Raw genomic sequence first — 19,100 nt, 5'->3', positions numbered from 1 at the left:
TGGCTTCATCTTACCTTCTAATTGGCTGGGTGGAAATAAGGAGTTGGACTATGGATGCCTCCCAAATGGAAAAGTAGTGCACTATATAGGGAATATGGTGCCATTTGGGATGCAGCCTAGGAGTTCATTTCAGCATTAGACTCCAGCTGAGTCTAGTGAAATTCAACTCCACAGTTCTTCCCACTCACAATAAAGACTATATTATCAGACGCAATCTAAGCCTGCAGTGCTTATTTGACTCACTGCCTTGTTTATTCTTCTCCTTCTCTCTCTCTTCCTCTCTCCCTCTCCAGGTGTCCGGTTCTGCCAAGACTTACCTCGTAAATTCCCATGCTGCTGATCAACGACCCTCTGATCACCCCTCTTCATCCCATCCCCCTATCCTCCTCCCCTCTTTCCCACTAACACCAACTCTCTTCCTCCCTCTGTAGAACTCTCTGTAGCCCTCCACCCTCTCCCTTTCTCCACCTCTTCCCCTCTTCCTCTCCTGCTTGCTATCCGCCTGTTTACTCTCTTGAACCATTTGTCCAATACTTTGTAGGTGATATGAATATAACGTACTGTACTATGGGGGTATGTATAGTAGGCCTACTGTATGGATTATGTATACAAAGGAACCATGCATAGAAAACTCTGTAACTGAACTATTAGGCTTAGGTCCCAAATGGCACCCTATTCCCATAGGGCTCTGGTCAAAGGTAGTGGACTATATAGGGAGTAGGGTGCCATTCGACACACAACCTAGAATTGGCAGCTTCCTCTTCCTCTAAGCCCTTACTATTCCTCTGACCCTGTTGGAATGAATTGAAGCTGTACTAGCCAATGAGGATTGGAGCGTGATAGGGTGCAGTGTTCTGTGTGGCACTAGGGCGCGCTCATCCTGCTCTTCTCCGTCTAGGAGGTACAGTACATTGTGAGGGTAAAGGACGAGACATGATCCAATTTGTAAGTCGCTCTGGATAAGAGCGTCTGCTAAATGACTTAAATGTAAATGTAAATGATCCTTTTAGGCTCTTTTGGCCTTTTCTGTACCTATATCAAAAATAGAGTAAGCCTAATACCTCTATTCAACACAAAGAGAATCGGTTGGAAAATGGACAACAACCGAAACTAACAACCACCTTGCAATTGGAGATTGATCAAAGTAATACACACACGCAGAGCACTGCAAAGTCTTAATTTAAAAGTGAACATATTCATACATTACCTTTTTTTCACTCTATACTATTCATATGTATAGAAGTATATACAATATGGATGTATATATGCACCACATTAAGGTTGATTTTGTATTGGACAAGTATTTTACACAGCTGACTGATGTCATAGTAATAATGATACTGTAGGCATAGTTGCTAACTGAGCAGGTTAACATAGCAGACAGCTGTTTCTTTAACTTCCACAATACCATTAAGACAACAGATGACTTCTTCTCTTCCTTATGGCCGGTTGAGTAGTCAGGCCCAGAGCCATGTATTTACTTATTTTGTAAATATGGCACTGGTCAGGCCTAGTGTGGTTGAAGACTTCGGAACAATACTGTAGGTAGAGGGCAGATCAAGGTTGCTGTGCTAATGGCAGTGTTTTTTTTAAATGCCATGAGAAACTCAGATAGAGCTTACAGCAGCATCATACTCAGAGTAAATAGCTGATGAATGTGGATGAGTTAGATCATAGGTCATACACAAACTTCCTCCAGCAGGTTCATTGTTGTACTTGTATGTGTCTATATTATCCTGTCTATAGAATAACAGCAACTACAGTCAGACGCAAGCATGTCTATCTATGCTGACGCTCCAACCAAGCCCTTCAAGGCTTGCTTTCAGAGTAATCCATGCTTTAATGTATTCTTACTAATGCAGTAACTCTTAAGGTTTTCATCAAATAGGTTATCTGCTATGACGCAAACTAGTGTAGGAAAAGTCTGGTAAAAGAATTCTAGGATTTCGGTTTTGGTTTTTTTGTGCTTCTCAATGCAAGACTGAAAGAAGGGAGCTATATACTATACAGTATATATATATATATATTCTATGAAGAAAGAAAGACAGAGATACTTTGAAGCTGTAACATACTACTTTATCTACATGGGTTGGAGGTTCTGTAGGTTCCATGGGGTTCCATAGGGTCCTCTGGGATTCTCTAGTGTTCTATGTGTTCTATAGAGTTCTAAGGTTCTCTAGGATTCTCTAGGTTCTATAGGGTTTTCTAGATTTCTTATGTACCTTCATCTCAACATGTTTGTTCTGTTGTGATGTGTCCAGTGGTTTTCAATTACATTCACCAACACAGAATGGGAAATATAATTGGGTAAAAAATAAGATTTAGTAATTGTGTAGCAACTATTTTTATACTGTTCATTATTTCATTTTTATTGTTATTGTTGAATGTGATGTTATTTACTGTATATGTTTACTCTGATTTGCACATGGTTGTTGTTATGTTAATATGTACTATTTATTCATTCATTGTTTATTGAATGCTAACTGATCAATCAGAATACATTTAGGTTGTAAACAGGACTGGTAGACAAAGCAGCATTCAAATTACTGGTTGTTTCTTTTTGGAAAGATACACTCAGCCTTCAGAACAGTCACAATTCATCGGGGCATGAACTCTACAAGGTGTTGAAAGCGTTCCACAGGGATGACGGCCCTTGTTGACTCCAATGCTTCCCACATTTGTGCCAAATTGGCTGGATGTCATTTGGGTGGTGGACCATTCTTGATACACACGGGAAACTGTTGAACGTGAAAAACCCAGCAGCGTTGCAGTTCTTGACACAAGCTGGTGAGCCTAGCACCTACTACCATACCCTTTTCAAAGGCACTTAAATCTTTTGTCTTGCCCATTCACACTCTGAATGGCACACATACACAAACCATGTCTCAATTGTCTCAAGACCAAAAAATACTTATTTAGCCTGTCTCCTCTTCATTTACACTGATTGAAGTGGATTTAACAAGTGACATCAATAAGGGATCATAGCTTTTACCTGGATTCACCTGGTCAATCTATCATGGAAAGAGATATTGTTAATGTTTTATTTACTCAGTGTATATAAAGTGATCGGTGCATTTCAACAACAGCATAAATACACCTATTTCAGTTTTGCATGTAAAAACAGAATCACCACTGCTGCCATTGTTTAGATTACCAACTATTTAGATTCGAATGAGCTGCCAGCTCACGAGCAGCCAGCTCACATGTGCATCGGTGACACAAGCACAGATACAACAAGTGAAAATGAATTATCTAACTGGGGATAGCTAGCATGTCACAAGCATGATGAGCCCACAGGTTAACTTCAGTAGACATGAAATTAGCAAGCTACCGGTACATAGCTTGCCCACTAGCTAGGATATGATGAATAGCAGGGGTAACAAAAAGCAATGTTGCGAATCAGGCACAGAGCCATGTTTTAATGATCCTAACAGATACGCGAGAAGGTTATATCTAGTGTATCCCTCTTTCCTTCAACTGTTGATGGATGAACGTCTGGCTTATTGGGGCGTCAGGTAGCCTAGTGGTTAGAGTGGTGGGCCAGTAACTGAAAGGTTGCTTGATCAATTCCCTGAGGTGACAAGGTAAAAATATGTCATTGTGCCCCTGAACTAAGGCAGTTAACCCACTGTTCCCTGGTAGGCTGTCATTGTAAATAAGAATTTGTTCTTAACTGACTTGCCTAGTTAAATAAAGGTTAAATTAAAAAATTGCTCCCAGGCTCTCAATGACTGTCATGATTATTTAAGTTCATTGAAATTTGTTCTTTAGAGCCATCTGTTTAGTACCTGAAAGAACAGATGCAGAAGGCCTGGGCACCCATTTCAGTGCCCCAAGATGGTCCATTTACTTTTTTTCGGTGAAATTCATGTGATGAAATCCTGCAATCTCATTAATGCAGTCTCCCCCCATTAGCAAAACTGGCAATGCAATCCAAGCGCTGAGCGGCTGAACACAGCTGCTGCTTGCTGAGAGTTACCTAGCAGATAACTGAACAGCTTGTTTTTGAAACAGTAAAATGTACACAAATTGAACACACTTTATGGACATTTAAAACAATCCATGAATTATATAAATGATTTTGTTAACATTTTTCTTAACAATAACTCCGTAATGGACCGGCCGCCACTGGGCCCATGTGCAGTCAAAGAAGGCTATGTAGGAGTACATCCATGTTTACTAGATAGCTACAGTAGTTGCCTTGATAACAAAACAAACAGACTTGCTAGTTTAGCTAACCAAACCATTACAGTCCTCCAACAGTAGCTTGCTATTATGAAAATCGAATTCAACAATGCCAATAATGTTTTCAATTTGACTTTTGCTTTCAAAAGCAGCTCAAACATTAAACATATAAGAAAGAACATCATAATCATTCAATTAAATAGTGTGTTATTGTAACAATGACGCTGGGAGTAAGGAAGTAGGTGAAGTTGGTGAGTTTAACAATAAAGACCGTAGAGTGATACAAAGGGTGCATTTGTAAATTTGCTCTGGCTATCTACTCTGATTTCAGAGCACTCTCATCTGACTGTGCCAGAGTGCAGAATCACTGATGAATTTATGAATGATCAACACTACTCCTTGTCCAGAGTGTCCAGTGTGCGCTCTGGACGGCCCCGAGCATGAAGGGCGGGCTGGTCCGGATGGCGAAGTTAGAAATCTCGGATGATGTTGGGATCTTGAATGTCGTCCACCGGAACCGAGCACCGCTCCTCTGGACCGTACACCTCCCAGTCCACCAGGTACTGGAGCCGACCCCCACAACGTCGGGAGTCCAGGAGGGATTTGACGGCATAGGTGGGGCTTCCCCTCGATGTCCAGGGGAGGCGGAGGGATGTCATGGGGGAAGGCCTAAGCCAGGGGACGAGGAACCACTGGCCTGAGGGAAACATGAAAAGAGGGTGAGAACCAGTAGATAGTGGGGAGCTGTAATCTATACGTCACCTCGTTGACCCTCCCGAGGACCTTGAACGGGCCCCACAAACTGAGTGCTCAGCTTCTTACAGGACAAGCGGTGTGGGAGGTTCCTGATGGAGAGGCAGACATGATCCCTAGGATGGAACACAGGAGCCTCACTGCGTTGGTGATCCACCTGCTCCTTCTGGTGGCAGACGGCGTGCTGGAGCCTAACGTAGGCATTGTTCCAAACCTCTTCTGTGTGCCTGAACCACTCGTCCACCGCAGGAGCTTCGGTCTGGCTCGGTGTCCACGAAGCCAGGACTGGCTGATAACACAGAACACACTGGAAGGGAGTCAGCCCGGGGGAGTAGTGACGCAATGAATTGTAAACGTACTCCGCCCAGGGAAGGAATCGGGCCGACTCCCCCTGCTGGTCCTGGCAGTGACTCCTCAGGAACCTCCCCAGCTCCTGCTTCAGCCTGTCCACCTGCCCATTAGACTGAGGCCGGTACCCGGAAGTGAGGCCGACCGTGGCACCCAACTTCTCCATGAAGGCTTTCCAAACCCGTGACGTGAATTGAGGGCAGATATGAGACCTGCTGGAACAGTACCTCAGCAACCTTACTTACTTACTGACTTTATTGTCCCCATGGGGAAATTTTGTTGCAGTGTCATGTACATGTTTAAATTGGCGTTTAAATACAAAACAAAATTGGCAATACTTAAAAACATATATTTTTTAAAAGACTAGCCTGCTGTCCTTACTGAGTTGATAGGAACATTAGCCCGAGCTATTTAGGAGGGATATCACACCTGGCACAAATGATTGTCTAGTAAGAGAGAGTGGTAGGGAGACCAGAGAGAGGGTTAAAATGGCAGGATTTAGATATTCTGTCCACAACCACCAAAATGGTGGTGAAACCATCAGAGGAGGGGAGATGAGTGACAAAATTAATGGACAGATGAGACCAGGGACATTGAGGCACGGGAAGGAGTTTCCCTGCTGGAGCATGCCGGGGTGATTTAGTTTGTGCATATACGGAAGAGGAGTTTAGGAGTTGTAGCGAGTGATGTCCTGTTCAAAGGTAGACCACCAGTACTTTGAATAGTTTGGTTCATACCTGGATGTCCAGCGATGACAGCTGTGTTCGCCCAGGTCAGCAGCCGATCCTTTATCCCTGTGGGAACGTAGATGCGCTCAGGCGGACAGGTAGCTGGTGCGGGTTCCTCCCCCAGGGCCTGGTGAATGTCCACATTTACATTTACATTTACATTTACATTGATCCTGGGCGATATGTCAGAGTGAAATCGATCGAGTGGAAAAAAAGGGCCCACCTTGCTTGGCGCAGGTGAAACCGCCTCGCTGTCCGCATGTACTCCAGGTTCCGATGGTCGGTGAGGATGAGAAATGGGTTCTTGGCACCCTCCAGCCAGTGTCTCCACTCCTCTAATGCGAACTTCACTGCCAGGAGCTCCCGATCGCCGACATCATAGTTCCTCTCTGCAGGAGACAGTTTCTTTGAGTGATATGCACATGGAGGCAATTTCTGTGGATTTCCTTGTTGGTACAGGACAGCCCCCACACCCACATCTGGAGCGTCCACCTCCACCACGAAGCGCAGCGTAGGATCTGGGTGTTTGAGCAACGTGGTGGAGGTGAAATGTCCCTTCAGTAGGTGGAAGGCTTCATCGGCTGCAGGACTCCACCCCAACTTACGGGGACCACCCTTGAGGAGAGAGGTGAGAGGAGAGGCGATAGCGCTAAAGTTCTTAATGAAACGGTGGTAGAAGAAGTTGGCAAACCCCAAAAACCGTTGTAACCCCTTTATGGTGGTTGGGACTGGCCATGACCTGACAGTATTTACCTTCTTACCGTCCACTTTCACTCCTTGCAGGCCAATCTGGTAACCCAGAAAGGAAATGGCCTCCTGATGGAATTGGCAGTTCTCCGCTTTGACATATAGGTGTTTAGCCAGGAGGTGTTCCTGGACTACTGGGATGTGAGCTATGTGATCATTCAAGGTAGCTGAGTAGACCAGGAGTTTGTCGATATACACAATCACCTGGCTTCCGAGCATGTCCCGGAACACCTCTTTTACAAATGCCTGGAACACTGACGGAGCATTGGCTAATCCATAAGACACCGTGCTGAAAGTTGTTTTCCATTCATCCCCCTCCTGGATGAGGATAAATTTGTAGGCACTCCACAGGTCCAATTTGGTAAAGAACCGGGCCTCGCGGAGCTGTTTAATCGCTGCCGTCACCAACAGGCGAGGGTAACGGTAGTTCGCGGTGATGGAATTCAGAGCTCTGCAATCAATGCACGGGCGTAACCCTCCATCATTCTTTGCCATGAAGAAGAAGCCTGTCGACACAGGGAAGTTGGACATGTGGATGAAACCCTGTTGGAGCACCTCATGGATGTACTCCTCCATAGCCTTGGTTTCAGCCACTGACAGAGAGTAGATGCGGAGGTGCAGAGCCTGCAAGCAGGTTGATGGCATAGTCCCAGGGGCGATGAGGAGGGAGACAGCTGGCGCAGGTCTTGGAAAAAAACCTTCCGCACGTCTTGGTATACCTCTGGGATGGAGGCCGAGGATGATCTTGTGTACGGGTGTATTGATGATGAGAAAGGGAAGGCTTTCCTTGATGTATGGACTGTGAGTGGTGTTGTGATGTGTGTGATAGTCCCAGAATCCAGTGGTCGAGGATCCAGCGCTTGAACCAGAAACGGAGAGGTTGAGCAGGTATGAGGTGATGTTCAGTGAGTGAGGAGGCAAGGTTCTGGTCAATAAAATTCCCTGTGACACCGGAATCCACTAGAGCTACATGAAGGACAGCCAGCTAGTGAAATCGATACTAAAAAGGGTTTTGCGGAAAGTGATGATGATGATGGAATACTCACGCCTAACCCAGGAGACAGATGATCACGGGGCCGTCTTTCTGCTCTTGTGGACCCCGGGTTCCTAGGGAGTGCTAGATGAAGGGGACGTGATGAAGTCCATGTGTGCCTAATGATAGGGCGCAGGTGTGCATAATGAGGGTTGCCAGGTGTGCGTAATGATGGGTTGCCAGGACCGGTTGTCAGTAAACGAGTAGACGTGACAATTATAGGGAAATAATGCATGCTCTAGAATGGCCTTCAAGCCAATCAGAAACGAGTATTCAACAAAGTCATGGTATAAGTAAGGTATAATCAATGAGGGCTAGAGTAGTGGAACTGACCTTCCACGGAGAAGCATTGTTTTCCAGAGAACACATAGAGAGAGCCTTGAGTTGATTATCCCTTTTACACCATGGTTATAATTTAGCACATTTGCCACTAGAAATGTGTTCATTTGTCAGTAGAAATGTGTTCAACATCCACTGAAGTAGCTAGCAAGTTTACTAGATAGCTACAGTACTTGCCATGGTAACGAAACAAACAGACTTGGTAGTTTAGCTAACCAAACCATCAGTCCTAGCCTGCCATTATGAAAATCTAATTCACCAAAGCCAATAATGTTTTAAATTCGACTTTTGCTTTCAAAAGCAGCTCAAACATAGAACATGTAACAATGAACTATAGACATTTAATTCTAGCGTGCAAATATACCGTGCGTTATAGGTACATAATGCACAATATATATACATGTATATCAATGCCACACCATGGAGGACTACAATAATAATGGTGTAGCTCAGAAATAATAAGTAATCATTTGCGGAAAACATTGCTACTGCAATATAACACCACCTTTTTCATATGTGAGTAGTATAAGTGGTTATGCGCGTTGGGCCAGTAATCAAAAGGTCGCTAGTTCGAATCCCGAGCCGACTAAGTGAAAAATCTGTCGATGTCCCTTGAGCAAGACACTTAACCCTAACTGCTCTTGTAAGTCGATCTGGATAAAAGCATCTGCTAAATTATTAAACATTTAAAAACACTTGCACTTGCAATTCCACTTGTGAAAGTGAGATTTACATATGGGGGTTTCTTACATGTGAAACTGCAAAAGAGATTAACACGTTAATGTTTTTCAAATGTAAACTTATAATTCACATGAGGTGAAAACATGTTATTTTATCCACATGAAAAGGTGGTGTTAACATGTGAACTCTACATTTAATTCATGTGAAAATATGGTTTCACATGTGAAATTTAAGGTCAACATAAGAAAACAGCCATTTCACATGTAAAACTGCAAATGTCACATGTTTTTTTGTGTGTAATGGAATAGCCCCTTTAAAATCAATAATGCATTGTGTGCTTTAGGTAACCAACTTGTTTGAATAATATTTGAACTCAACAGCCTTTCCTTATTAAATAAACACTAGTACTTACAGTTTGTTAGAGTTTGAACTCTAGGTGTAAAAGGTTGATGTATTGATGTAAAACTGTTCACAACAGAGTGTAAGAAGTGTACAGTATCCTAAGGGAACCCTAGTATAACTCAATACAGACCACCTAGGAACAGATAGTGGGTTGGATCTCTGCACTATAGGTTTTGATGTGGACTTTGTAAGGTTTGGGGATGGTGATTATGATGATGAAACTTAGTGTCTGTTTGTCTCTTGTCTGATTTGTAAATCAATATGAAAAGTGTTCAGGTCATATCTCTGATACTGTAGCACCTACAGAGCATTATGGGTACTATAGTACATCATGTTACAGGCATCACAAGCATAAAATAATGGCTAATACAGTATTCTAAAAAATAATACTAAAAAACAATGTACCAACGTACAGTCAAGTGGAACCGCCTTTGTTTGTTTGTATGTTTATTTGTTTGTTTGATTGTAGTGTTTGGGATAGTGCATGCCTCTGTAGCAGCTGAAAAAAAATGTTATTACAATAATGATCAAACTCTTTCAATAAAGATGATTCATATCACGGCACTTAGGCCTCGATATTAAGTTACTCACAGTGTGTATGGTTTTATTACTACAAATAGTGTTGTGGGGTTTTTAAGCTGTTGCATTATGTCTTAATGTAATGAGAAAACAGATTAATGTAAAAAGGATACAATTTCACATCTAATGAACCATTAGTAACCATAATATGAAATATTTAAAGGCCCAGTCCAGTTAAAATTCATTTTTTTGCCTGTGTTTTATATCATATTGTACAACAGCTGATAAAACAATATTTTTTATCAGTGTTATTTCCTGATAATTGTTGGTTGAAAATACAATCTACACAAGACCTTTTAATCAGCAGGTTTGCATGGGGGAGTTTCGGCTTTCCATGGTGACATCACCATCTATGCCAACTAGTTTTCTGTTTTCCCCTTCCCACTCAGACCACTCCCAGACAGGCCTTGCAAAATTCTTGCTTGAGAAAAAGTTTTGCTAAAAAGCTATTTTGCCAATTGGAATTCTATTACAGTAAGGTTCTTGATTGTTACCCAGTGTTGGATTCTGGAGTAAACTTTGAACATTGTTGTACACAGAGTATAGGAACATTATTTACACAATAGACATGAGTTATGCCATAATGAAGCTTGGGAGGGGCTGAGTGCAGGGAAAACAATCACGTGACAGTACTGATAAGGGGAGAGACCGTTGAAGGCTCATATCACTTAGTTCCCTGCTTAGCAGGAAGGATGCAATGTTTAGAGATAAGGAGACTCCACCCAAAGTGGGGTAGGAATACCAACACGGGGGAAGCCATGTCTTTTGTCTGAATTACAGCTGTGTCGACTCTTTGGGAAGAATTAAACTTGGTTAAGCTTCTCTAGTGTCCGTGAGTTATTTACTCTGAAAAGTAAGAACCTAACACCAGAATTGACTTCCTAATATTGAGTTGTCCTCAGAACAACTTCAATTCGTCGGGGGATGGACTCTACAAGGTGTTGAAAGTGTTCCACAGGGATGCTGGCCCACAGTTGTGTAAACTTGGCTGGTTGTCCTTTGGGTGGTGGGCCATTGACACATACGGGAAACTGTTGAGCATGAAAAACCCATCAGCGTTGCAGTTCTTAACACAAACCGGTGCGCCTGGCACTTACTACCATACCCCGTTGAAAGGCACTTAAATTTTTTGAATGGCACACATCTCAATTGTCTCCAGGCTAAAAATCCTTCTTTATCCTGTCTCCTCCCCTTCACCTACACTAATTGAAGTGGATTTAACAAGTGACATCAATAAGGGATCATAGCTTTAGAAAGTCTGTCATGGAAAGAGCATGTTAATGTTTTGTATACTCAGCATGTAATGATTGAGTACAGCCAACAAAACAATATCATTTTTCATCTCCATTAATAATAACAGTAAGATAAGACGTACTTTTATTGTCCATTAACTTACAGAGAATGGAAATGTGTCTTTAGCACGTAATATAGAAGTTAATGCTCCATGAAACGGTTATTGTCAAATGGATGTACACTACCGTTCAAAAGTTTGGGGTCACTTAGAAATGTCATTGTTTTTGAAAGAAAAGCAAACATTTTTGTCCATTAAAATAACATCAAATTGATCAGAAATAGAGTGTAGACATGGTTAAAAAATAATCTTTAGGCTAGGTGGGACGCTAGCGCCCCATCTCGACAACACCCGGTGAAATTGCAGAGCTTCAAAATACAAAAATCGTAATATTACACATTCATGAAAATTCAAGAGTCATACATCATTTAAAAGCTTAACTTCTTGTTATTCCAGCCTTTGTCAGATTTCAAAAAGGCTTTATGGCGAAAGCATACCATGTGATTATCTGAGGACAGTGCCCCGCATACAAAATAATTAAAAACATTTTCCAAACCAGCAGAGGCATCACAAAAGTCAGAAATAGCGATAAAATAAATCACTTATCTTTGAAGATCTTCCTCTATTTGCAATCCCAAGGGTCCCAGCTGCACAACAAATGGTCATTTTGTTCGATAAAGTCCTTCTTTATATCCCAAAAAAGTCAGTTTAGTTGGCACGTTTGATTCAGTAATCCACCCGTTCCAGTTGTTCAACATGCAGACAAAGCAATCCCAAAAGTTACCAATAAACTTTGTCCAAACAAGTCAAACAACATTTCTAATCAATCCTCGGGTACCCTAATATGTAAATGAATGATACAATTTAAGACGGATAATAGTATGTTCAATACCAGAGATAAATAACGAAGTGCGCGCCCTCATCCACACGCGCCACAATACTACAGTCCAAATGAGAGCCACCTTGAAAAACTACAAATTCTAGCTCATTTCAAAAAAAAAATCTTAAACCCTTTCTAAAGACTGTGGACATCTAGTGGAAGCCATAGGAACTGCAATCTGGGAGGATTTCCTTTGAATATCCCATAGACAAGTGTTAGAATGGGTGGTGACCTCAAAAATAAAAAATTCTGGATGGATTCTCCTCGGGTTTTTGCCTGCCATATCAGTTCTGTCATACTCACAGACATTATTTTAACAGTTTTAGAAACTTCAGAGTGTTTTCTATCCAATACTACCAATTATATGCATATCCCGTATTATATAGGCAGTTTACTTTGGGCACGTCAGTCATCCGAACTTCTGAATACTGCCATCTAGCCCTAAGAAGTTTGTTGTAAATGACTATTGTAGCTAGAAACGGCTGATTTTTAATGGAATATCTACATATCTACAGAGGCCCATTATCAGTAACCATCACTCCTGTGTTCCAATGGCATGTTGTGTTAGCTAATCCAAGTTTATATTTTTAAAAGGCTGATCATTAGAAAATCCTTTTGCAATTATGTTAACACAGCTGAAAACGGTTGTGCTGATTAACTTCTTATGGCTTGGGGGCAGTATTTTGACGTCTAGATGAGAAGCGTGCCCAAAGTAAACTGCCTGTTACTCAGGCCCAGATATGCATATAATTGGTAGATTTGGATAGAAAACACTCTAAAGTTTCCAAAAGAGTTAAAATAATGTCTGTGAGTATAACAGAACTGATATGGCAGGTGAAAACCTGAGGAAAATCCATCCAGGAAGTGGGATTTTTTTGATGTGGGTATTTTCAATTGAGTGCCTATAGAGTATCTAATGGGTTAGGACCCAGATTGCAGTTCCTATGGCTTCCACTAGATGTCAACAGTCTTTAGACATTGTTTCAGGCTTGTTTTCTGAAAAATTAAGAAGAATGAGACCTTTCTGTCAGTGGACTGAGGAAGCATGCAGTGCTGGTTTGCGTGTGTGACCGAGTGCCTCCCCTTTGTTGTTTTTCCTTTCTATTGAATACGCTATTGTCCGGTTGAAATATTATCGATTATTTACACAATTGACAACCTGAGGATTAATTATAAACCTCGTTTGACATGTTTCAACGAACTTTACCGGTACTATTAGGATGTATTCGTCTGCATGTTTTGACCGCCTTTGAGCCAGTGGATTACTGAACAAAACGCGCCAACAAAACTGAGTTTTTGGGATATAAAGAGGGACTTTATCGAACAAAACAAACATTTATTGTGTAGCTGGGACTCTTGTGACAGCAAGCATATGAAGATCTTCAAAGGTAAGTGATTTATTTTATCGCTATTTCTGACTTTTGTAACTCCTTTACTTGGTTGTAAAATATTTGTATGCTTTTGTAAGCGGGGCGCTGTCCTCAGATAATCGCCTTGTATTCTTTATTATCAAATATGATCAATTTTTTTGGTTCTAGTCAAGATTCTGGCAGCCTTGTTTAGCGCTAACTGAAGTTTATTTAGTGCTTTATCCGGGTAGCCGGAAAGTAGAGCATTGACGTAGTCTAATCTGGAAGTGACAAAAGCATGGATACATTTCTTTGTATCAGTTTTGGACAGAAAGTTTGATTTTTGCAATATTATGTAGATGGAAAAAAGCTGTCCTTTAAACAGTCTTGATACGTTCGTCAAAAGAGAGATCAGGGTCCAGAGTAACGCCGAGGTCCTTTACAGTTTTATTTGGGATGACTGTACAACCATCAAGATTAATTGTCAGATCCAACAGAAGATCTGTTTCTTGGAACCTAGAACTAGCATCTCTGTTTTGTCCGAATTTAAAAGTAAAACATTTTCCGCCATCCACTTCCTTATGTATGAAACACAGGTTTCCAGGGAGGGCAATTTTGGGGCTTCACCATGTTTCATCAAAATGTACAGCTGTGTATCGTCCGCATAGCAGTGAAAGTTAACATCACCAAGAGGTAAAATATATAGTGAAAACAATAGAGGTCCTAAAACAGAACCTTGAGGAACACCGAAATGTACAGTTGATTTGTCAGAGGACAAATCCTATCTGTCGGAAAGATATCAGTTTGTTTCTGTGGATGATAACAAACTGATATCTTTCTGACAGATAAGATCTGAACCAGGCCAGAACTTGTCCGTGTAGACCAATTTGGGTTTCCAATCTCTCCAAAAGAATGTGGTGATCGATGGTATCAAAAGCAGCATTAGGTCTAGGAGCACGAGGACAGATGCAAAGCCTTGGTCTGACGCCATTAACCTGTTAGGGCTAGGGGGCAGTATTGACACGGCCGAATAAAAAACGTACCCGATTTAATCTGGTTACTACTCCTGCCCAGTAACTAGAATATGCATATAATTATTGGCTTTGGATAGAAAACACCCTAAAGTTTCTAAAACTGTTTGAATGGTGTCTATGAGTATAACAGAACTCATATGGCAGGCAAAAACCTGAGAAGATTTTGAACAGGAAGTGGCCTGTCTGACAAGTTGTTGTTCATCTTGGCTCTTTTTATTGAAGACTGAGGATCTTTGCTGTAACGTGACACTTCCTACGGCTCCCATAGGCTCTCAGAGCCCTGGAAAAAGCTGAATGATATCGAGGCAGCCTCTGGCTGAAACACATTATCGCGTTTGGCAAGTGGCCGATCAGAGGACAATGCGCTTAGGCGCGTGCCCGAGTCGACCCCATGCTTTATTTTCTTTCGTCTGTTTACCTAAACGCAGATTCCCGGTCGGAATATTATCGCTTTTTTATGAGAAAAATGGCATAAAATTGATTTTAAACAGCGGTTGACATGCTTCGAAGTACGGTAATGGAATACTTTGAATTTTTTTGTCACGAATTGCGCCATGCTCGTCACCCTCATTTACCCTTTCGGATAGTGTCTTGAACGCACGAACAAAACGCCACTGTTTGGATATAACTATGGATTATTTTGAACCAAACCAACCAAACCAACCATTTGTTATTGAAGTAGAAGTCCTGGGAGTGCATTCTGACGAAGACAGCAAAGGTAATAACATTTTTCTTATAGTAAATCTGACTTTGGTGAGTGCTAAATTTGCTGGGTGTCTAAATAGCTAGCCCTGTGATGCCGGGCTATCTACTGAGAATATTGCAAAATGTGCTTTCACCGAAAAGCTATTTTAAAAATCGGACATATCGAGTGCATAGAGGAGTTCTGTATCTATAATTCTTAAAATAATTGTTATGTTTTTTTGTGAACGTTTATGGTGAGTAATTTAGTAAATTCACCGGCAGTGTTCGGTGGGAATGCTAGTCACATGCTAGTCACATGCTAATGTAAAAAGCTGGTTTTTGATATAAATATGAACTTGATTGAACAAAATATGCATGTATTGTATAACATAATGTCCTAGGGTTGTCATCTGATGAAGATCATCAAAGGTTAGTGCTGCATTTAGCTGTGGTTTGGGTTTATGTGACATTATATGCTAGCTTGAAAAATGGGTGTCTGATTATTTCTGGCTGGGTACTCTGCTGACATAATCTAATGTTTTGCTTTCGTTGTAAAGGCTTTTTGAAATCGGCCAGTGTGGTTAGATTAACGAGAGTCTTGTCTTTAAAATGGTGTAAAATAGTCATATGTTTGAAAAATTGACGTTTTTGCATTTTTGAGGTATTTGAATATCGCGCCACGGGATTACACTGGCTGTTGAGTAGGTGGGACGCAAGCCCATAGAGGTTAAAATGTAATTTACGACTTTCACGAGTGCAGTCTCAGTGCTATGATGGGGTCTAAAACATTTACATTACATTACATTTAAGTCAGTTAGCAGACGCTCTTATCCAGAGCGACTTACAAAATGGTGCATTCACCTTATGATATCCAGTGGAACAACCACTTTACAATAGTGCATCTAAATCTTTTAAGGGGGGGGTTAGAAGGATTACTTTATCCTATCCTAGGTATTCCTTAAAGAGGTGGGGTTTCAGGTGTCTCCGGAAGGTGGTGATTGACTCCGCTGTCCTGGCGTCGTGAGGGAGCTTGTTCCACCATTGGGGTGCCAGAGCAGCGAACAGTTTTGACTGGGCTGAGCGGGAACTGTGCTTCCTCAGAGGTAGGGGGGCCAGCAGGCCAGTGGTGGATGAACGCAGTGCCCTTGTTTGGGTGTAGGGCCTGATCAGAGCCTGAAGGTATGGAGGTGCCGTTCCCTTCACAGCTCCGTAGGCAATCACCATGGTCTTGTAGCGGATGCGAGCTTCAACTGGAAGCCAGTGGAGAGAGCGGAGGAGCGGGGTGACGTGAGAGAACTTGGGAAGGTTGAACACCAGACGGGCTGCGGCGTTCTGGATGAGTTGTAGGGGTTTAATGGCACAGGCAGGGAGCCCAGCCAACAGCGAGTTGCAGTAATCCAGACGGGAGATGACAAGTGCCTGGATTAGGACCTGCGCCGCTTCCTGTGTGAGGCAGGGTCGTACTCTGCGAATGTTGTAGAGCATGAACCTACAGGATCGGGTCACCGCCTTGATGTTAGTGGAGAACGACAGGGTGTTGTCCAGGATCACGCCAAGGTTCTTAGCACTCTGGGAGGAGGACACAAGGGAGTTGTCAACCGTGATGGCGAGATCATGGAACGGGCAGTCCTTCCCCGGGAGGAAGAGCAGCTCCGTCTTGCCGAGGTTCAGCTTGAGCTGGTGATCCGTCATCCACACTGATATGTCTGACAGACATGCAGAGATGCGATTCGCCACCTGGTTATCAGAAGGGGGAAAGGAGAAGATTAATTGTGTGTCGTCTGCATAGCAATGATAGGAGAGACCATGTGAGGAATAAAACCAGACTAAGGTGTTTCATATACATTGTTTGTCTTCAGGAATGCAGTGAGTTGCTGCACAACAGCTTTTTCAACAAAAAAATTGAGAGGAATGGGAAATTCGATATAGTCAGATTAGTTTTTTATATTTTCAGTGTGAAGGTTTGGCTTTTTCAAGAGAGGCTTTATTACTGCCACTTTAAGTGAGTTTGGTACACATCCGATGGATTGGAGCCGTTTATTATATTCAACATAGGAGGACCAAGCACAGGACGCAGCTCTTTCAGTAGTTTAGTTGGAATAGGGTCCAGTATACAGCTTGAAGGTTTAGAGGCCATGACTATTTTCATCAATGTGTCAAGAGGTATAAACGCAGAAAAAAAGACATTTCCTCTCACTGTCAACTGCGTTTATTTTCAGCAAACTTAACGTGTAAATATTTGTATGAACACAACAAGATTCAACAACTGAGACATAAACTGAACAAGTTCCACAGACATGTGACTAACAGAAATTGAATAATGTGTCCCTGAACAAAGGGTGTGGGTCAAAATCAAAGTAACAGTCAGTATCTGGTGTGGCCACCAGCTGCATTAAATACTGCACTGCATGTCCTCCTCATGGACTGCACCAGATTTGCCAGTTCTTGCTGTGAGATGTTACCCCACTCTTCCACCAAGGCACCTGCAAGTTCCCTGAAATTTCTAGGGGGAATGGCCCTAGTCCCCCTAGCTCTTCGCTGGCCATGGCAGACCACTGACATTCCTGTCTTGCAGGAAATCAAACACAGAACGAGCAGTATAGCTGGTGACTTTGTCATGCTGGAGGGTCATGTCAGGATGAGCCTGCAGGAAGGGTACCACATGAGGGAGGAGAATGTCTTCCCTGTAACGCACAGTGTTGAGATTGCCTGCAATGACAACAAGCTCAGTCCGATGATGCTGTGACACACCGCCCCAGACCATGACAGACCCTCCACCTCCAAATCGATCCCGCTCCAGAGTACAGGCCTCAGTGTAACGCTCATTCCTTCGACGATAAACGTGAATCCGAACATCACCCCTGGTGAGACAAAACCGCGACTCGTCAGCGATGGTGTGTTTGTGCCCAGAGGCGACGTTGTTGCCGGTGATGGCTGGTGAGGACTAGCTTTAAAACAGGCCTACAAGCCCTCAGTCCAGCGTCTCTCAGCCTTTTGCGGACAGTCTGAGCACTGATGGAGGGATTGCGCATTCCTGGTGTAACTCGGGCAGTTGTTGTTGCCATCCTGTACCTGTCCCGCAGGTGTGATGTTCGGATGTACCGATCCTGTGCAGGTGTTGTTACACGTGGTCTGCCACTGCGAGGATGATCAGCTGTCCATCTTGTCTCCCTGTAGCGCTGTCTTAGGCGTCTCACAGTACGGACATTGCAATTTATTGCCCTGGCCACATCTGCATGCCTCATACCTCCTTGCAGCATGCCTAATGCACGTTCATGCTGATGAGCAGGGACCCTGGGCATCTTTCTTTTGGTGTTTTTCAGAGTCAGTAGAAAGGCCTCTTTAGTGTCCTAAGTTTTCATAACTGTGACCTTAATTGCCTACCGTCTGTAAGCTGTTATTGTCTTAACGACCGTTCCACAGGTGCATGTTCTTTACTTGTTCATGGTTAATTGAACAAGCATGGGAACCTGTTTAAACCCTTTACAATGAAGATCTGTGAAGTTATTTGGATTTTTAAGAATTATCTTTCAAAGAGAGTCTCCTGAAAAAGGGACGTTTCTTTTTTTGCTGAGATTATTATTGAACAACTTGAGTATCTCCCCTGATCCTAGGTCCTGGCGGTGTTGTGCCAAACTCAGGACATCTGAGGTTTGGAAGAATATGAGATTTAAAGAGGAGTCCGTAATTTGCTTTCTAATGTCAATGAAGTTCATGAATTTTTCATTGTATCAAAAATAAATGTAGGATTGTTCTTATTTTTCTCAATTAAGTTGGAAAAATATGATGATAGAGCAGCAGTGAGGGCTCTTCGATTCTGTCTTTCAAAGCTAATCAGAAGACTTTCAGTTTGGTGTAGCACCATTTCTGTTCCAATGTTTTGGAAGCTTGCTTCAGGGCTTGGGTATTTAATGTATACCAGGGAACTAGTTTCTTATGACACATTTTTTGTTTTTAGGGTTGCGACTGCATCTAGGGTATTACATAAGGTTAAATTAAGATCCTCAGTTAGGTGGTTAACCGATTGTTGTACTCTGATGTCCTTGGGTAGGTGGAGGGAGTCTGGA

General features: G+C 42.5%; 1 protein-coding gene across 1 annotated transcript in view; it reads left to right on the top strand.

Annotated features, from left to right (window-relative positions):
• LOC106582664 (kinesin heavy chain) overlaps positions 1 to 9,802 on the top strand; it is a 161,271-nt gene extending 151,469 nt beyond the window's left edge. Inside the window, exon 30 of the mRNA XM_014165938.3 lies at positions 294 to 9,802. The gene's annotated coding sequence lies outside the window, so the exon portion shown is untranslated. The remainder of the gene's footprint in view (positions 1 to 293) is intronic.
• Positions 9,803 to 19,100: the final 9,298 nt, after the last annotated feature.

This window comes from Salmo salar, chromosome 22 (assembly GCF_965601325.2).
Source record: "Salmo salar chromosome 22, fSalSal1, whole genome shotgun sequence".
Lineage (NCBI taxonomy): Eukaryota > Metazoa > Chordata > Actinopteri > Salmoniformes > Salmonidae > Salmo > Salmo salar.
The sequence above is the reverse complement of the archived record's forward strand: the minus strand, read 5'-3'. Positions and strand labels throughout refer to the sequence as shown.